Genomic DNA, 5,684 nt, shown 5'->3' with positions numbered 1-5,684 from the left:
AATATAAAAAAAAAATTACAACATAATTATGCCTAAAATGAACTATACAGTGGAAAATTGAAAAGGCGGGTGTTTAAGTTCATTTTAGTATTTGGTCTGATAAATCAGTATTTATCATTTTTAATGTACTATTCACGGGTTCTTTATACATTGAACAAACAAAAACAAAATAAAAAACTAATAAATTCGTCCATCTAGATTTAAATAGATTAAAATGTAGAATTACTATATATAATTAGAAGTAGAATTAAGGTCAATAAAATATTGATAAGATACAAATGATCGTATTAATGGGAATTTTAGATGGGATGATATTTTTGACAAAGCGATGAAAGCTTTAAAGATTGTTTTGATGATAAGGATAAATGATCACCTTAAATATTATGGCACATACATAAAATCTCAAAATTATCTTTGTTGAGAAAGAGAGAAAAAAAAAAAGATAAGTATCATATAGAATATTACATATTAATAATTATTAGGTATTGATTTGACGTCTAAAAAAAATTTTCATCTATAGTTGCTCTTTCTTTATACAGTGTTCTTTTGCTTTATATTGACTTCGAACAACATCGGTGAATTAAATCCACCCTCGAACAATTACTCTGAACTCAAAGTATGTTTCTTTTACACGTAGATTCAGATTTTCCTCTTGATTCCCAAACATTTGCTTTGTTTGAATTAAAAGAAAAAAAAAACATTTGCTATAATCACCTACATTCATATGATTTGAAGTTATAATCTGTTATTAATTATTAAAAGTTACGTAACATTCTCGTATAAGAGATTTCAAATTAGGAGTATCTACAAATACGATGAGCCCCACCGTATTAATAAGAAAGGAAATAAAATGTATTTATTTTATGGAAATAAATAATGAATATATTATGTGAGTACGGTTCATCTTTGCTAGTCGTATCGTACCTTTCCCTCCATACTATACCACACACTACGTATAAATGTCAAACGTAATTATTGGTTGGCTATAATTAATGGTCATATAGAATCAAAAGTTATTATTACACGTGGCTCAATAATTCCATAACCATATATTGGTAGGAATCCAAACATACCCCATTTAATTTCAAATCACCCTTTCTATACCTTTCTTCGTATTTACGTTAACTAAAACCTTTATTCAAAACTTTTGTGCATATTTTAAAAAAATTCCTTCTCATTTTCAAATTTGCTAGAGTTTACACTTCAATGTGCGTTGATTTTTAGTGTTCCTTTTTGCTTAAAAATCTTAATAAACCCTTTTCGTTTTTTGTTTATTTTTTGTTACATTTTTTACTGATATAAAGTTAATTAAATACATCAATTTATATATTCACAAATTATGTATATTCAACTGGCTAGTGTAAATTAACAGGAATGTTATATTTATATTCAGTTTTTGAAGTGGATGAAAAGCAGATCAAAATAAGAAAAATAAAAAGATAAGAAGTTTATTGATGGGATATACATTGGACTAAGAAATGGAAGAGATAAAAAAAAATATTTAATTATTACTATATTTTGTTTATACACCCGTCATTAACATTAAAATTAAGTACTTAAGTCAATTATTTTATTGAAATGGTTTTTATAATATAATTCGTCAATTATTTTAAATAAAATAGATTATTTATCGTAATTTCATAATATTTGTATTACATTAAATTTAAAATTTTTTCACTTACTATATATCTTTTCACTTTAAATATTCGCATATTAGGATCTAAGTCAATCTTATATGACAAAGCAAATTTTCTTTCTTTTACTTTTCCAAGTAATTCTCATTTTTCCTGCTGTTTTATAATTTAGAAATCTTTATTAAATCTAATCAATATTGTTTTGTATATGAATCTAATATTAGTAGAGTTACAATAATTTTATTCTCAAAATCTCTACTCGATATATATATATATATATATATATATATATATATATATATATATATATATATATATATATATATATATATATATATATCTTGAAAATAACTTAGTGTAATATTTTCTCATTAAAAATAGTTACATTCATAATAATCACATATACATTCTCAAAGTCAATTTGGTATTATTTGTTAGAAGTGAGTTTTAGGTCTAACTCAACCCCACAAAACCAGTTTGTAAGGTGAGGTCTGCACCCCACCTATATATTATCAATTAGTCTTATCTTTAGTCAATGTGGGATGTTAGAAGTGGGTTTTAGGCCTAACTCAACCCCACAAAACCGACTTGTAAAGTGAGGTCTCCACCCCATTTATATATTATAAATTGGCCTTATCGATGCGAAACTTCCAACATTATTGACTTCATCTCATATTTTCTTCTTTTTTAAAAATCATATAATCGGATTCTAAAATAGGTCACTTTGAGTTAGATAACTCCAAACTAGCAAACTAGCATATTATCCTTTCATTTAGAACTTTCTTTGAATAATTGTAAAAATCCTTCTAGTTCTATTACTTGATCCCTTTGATCTACTTGGATGTTAATCTTAAATAAAATCAATTGAATTGACTGATATATTTCAAGATCTATACTCACATAATAAGTCAAACATTGCATAAATAAAAATTTAATAGCAATTCTCATACAAAGTTGTTTATTGAGATGTGAACAAGTATTTAAAATGTGGTTGTATTTGTAGACATTGATTTTTATATATTATCAGGTATTAATAATAACTAAGAAGTAATTTTAAAAGTGGCTTTTAAATTTGTCATTATAAAAAAAATAAGAAATTTAGTGATAATATAAAAACTTTGAAATTATTCCAATTAAAGTCTCATATTCATTTATTTTTTCTTTTCTAGAAATATTTATAGGAAGTCTCTCCAAAATTACTCTTATTTTAATATTTTAAGTTACTCTGAAATCAGTTGTTTATTGACTCAGTGTATTTTTACCCTATGACTGTATATATTTTAAACTCTAATTTTTTTTACTGCTTTTATATATTTCTATTTAATCCTTTATCTAACTCTCATTCTTAAGAGTTATATATTTTATTAAATGAAAACATACGGACAAACTATAAGAAAAATTTAACCATATTTATCTTTATTTTGCATTCCTTGAAGTTATTTTTATTGGCAATAATTATATTATATTTTTATATAAAAATATCTTCAAATATTAAATTAATAAATTTAAAAGTCAATTCATTAAAAGGTTAATGAAATAATCAAACCATAGAAGAATAAAACAAATCACGTCCATTGTTCGTATTTTAAACAAGTTAACATTAAGCTTGAATTTATTCATTAAATAACAATATTATATTTAAACGAGTTTTTCAACAATGAAATCTAAACTTGAAGCACTGAGGAACTCTTTTACATCATAAAGCCGTAAATTCTGTCAAAATTAATTAACGTTTTCAACTATTAGGTTGAACTTCTGATAAAAAAGCTATTAGCTTGAACTTTGAAAATTGAATTTAGCTTCTCAGATAATCTCTTGTCCTGGTTGTCAACTTGGTTTGAGTCAAGTTCGATATGATGATTCAAGAATACAAATCTGATCTTAAATGGCCATTTCTTCTGTCTTTAGAAACTAATGCTCGTAAAAATCAAAGGCAATCATTGACTAAGGATTGCATTTTTAAGGATGGATAGATTTGATATCTACATGCTTCATATTTTCCTTCTTGTCTGAGATGTCGTGTCCTGAAATTAAGGAACCAGAATTCTAATTGTATCGACAAAGGAGTTTAAACAAAAAATAAAATGTAGCATTTGTTGGATCAACTCATTCTATCCTATGGGCTTTGGCCCAAATTCTATTTGGGCTTCTAGTCTCCAATGACTATGTGGGTTGAGGCCGATGGACCTTGTGTTCCTTACCATCTCCATTTTGTTGCCCTGCCTGCTTCAGATTTGAGACAGACATCGCATGCGAACATATTTTGATTTTTAACAATGTTCAGGCGAAGCAGGTTTCTTTCCTTCCCTACGGTAATCGGTGCAGTCATGTAAGTTTTTCTTTTCTCTCCCTCTACGCGTATCCAATTTCGCTCTACAAATGCATGTCCCAATTTAATTGCTCTGTTTAATATATTGATCTTGTTCATCTTGGCCTTTGGTGACTTCATCTGTAATATAAATCAATTTAGGATTACTAAAACTTATAAGCACAACATCTGTAGGGATATTAGCTCCCAGAACAATCAAATTAAGATCTGTTTGGAGATTTTTGAATTAGTTTGGTCTAGTTAGTTATGTAGCTAGATTTTGTATGTCTATGCAGTATTGGTGTTGTTTCTGGGAAGGCAATATTTGGACCCCCACTTGATGAGTATTGGAAAAAGAAGCATCAAGAAGAGATATCTGCAGCCGCTACTAAGGAGAATGACTCAACTCCAACTTAGTTCACCGTCAAGTAATAACATCATCATATTTTTCTCTTTCTTAGGATTAAAGATAAGGATTTATAGGCCACATTTGAATTTAATCTTGAAAGAGTCACTGCATTAACTTTGCTAGGGATTGTTGTTGTATAAGCAGTTTGAATTCTTTACTCTAGAAATTCTCTGTATAATTCTTTTTTCAGCTACCATTGGGTTACAAGCATTTATATTAAGCTGTTGCCATCAATGTAAAATTGTTATTCTCTAATAAAACAAGTTGTCCTTTGGACTGCATATACAAATTTTGTAACTGTGATTGGATTCCTCCATTTCTGTACAGACTCCTTTTATACAATACAACTCATACATTCTATTCCATCTTGATTATCTATCAATTCGAAATCTGCTAAGAAAAGAAAACAATCAGTCTTCTAATTGTAATCTGCTAAGGGAGCAATCGGTTTCTAATTTGTAATCTGTTAAGAGAGTAACTAGTCTCCTAATTTGTAATATGTTAAGGGAACAATCAGTCTCCAAGAGAGTAACCAGTCTCCTAATTCGTAATATATTAAAGGAACAATCAGACTCCTAAAATGGTTAAATAGATAGTCTCTTAACACATCATCCACTAATGCAACAAATAATGTCCCATGGTATTCGCAGGGAGCATACACATATTTGAAAAGATTGCCCAAAATTCCAAAAGTAAAGCACATATAAGTGTTTTGGTCAAAATGGTTCCACAAGTATGCAGACGCAAAAACACAGAAGTTCACATCAACCGAGGACGCAACGCATCGTTTTGAAAGATATCAAGATACCATGAAATGGTTGTTACGAGTGACTAATCGAGTTCCAAAGAGGTTGATCAAAGCTATAGGGTTGTCGAAAGTATTTGGAACCAAATTGTAGCAACAACACAGTTATAGGACGTAGCAGTAAACGAAAATGATCGCGAAGACCGAGTCAGATCAGGTAAGTTCTACCTACGCTAACAAATGGGGGAAGAGACTAGTTCATACAAGAAATGATCAACAAAAACCAGTTAAGGTGCATCATTCCCAACATGTCCAAACAACATAAAGCCAACGTACGATTAAAATGCACAACAAAAGTTCAAGAGTCAGCAGAACAACAGTAAACGTAATTGCACAGGTCGCAGTTCAACACATTAAAAACTTCATAAACCTAACTATCCACATCTGGGAAATCAACAATTTGGCCATCCACAACTTCCTTCATCGGATCCAGCCCTGAGAAATCGACATCAGGAAATAGCGTTTTGGCTTGCTCCACAACAGCTGCAAACCCATCACCAAAAGATTTAGCAATGACATTCCTAGCTT

General features: G+C 29.0%; 1 long non-coding RNA gene across 1 annotated transcript; it reads left to right on the top strand.

Annotated features, from left to right (window-relative positions):
• The first annotated feature begins 3,830 nt into the window (after positions 1–3,830).
• On the top strand, positions 3,831–4,665 carry LOC111242053. The gene is made up of 2 exons (XR_002668569.1): positions 3,831–3,963; positions 4,239–4,665. It is a non-coding gene; the product is annotated as an uncharacterized LOC111242053 (long non-coding RNA).
• Positions 4,666–5,684: the final 1,019 nt, after the last annotated feature.

Source organism: Vigna radiata, chromosome 7 (assembly GCF_000741045.1).
Source record: "Vigna radiata var. radiata cultivar VC1973A chromosome 7, Vradiata_ver6, whole genome shotgun sequence".
Classification (NCBI taxonomy): domain Eukaryota; kingdom Viridiplantae; phylum Streptophyta; class Magnoliopsida; order Fabales; family Fabaceae; genus Vigna; species Vigna radiata.
The sequence above is the reverse complement of the archived record's forward strand: the minus strand, read 5'-3'. Positions and strand labels throughout refer to the sequence as shown.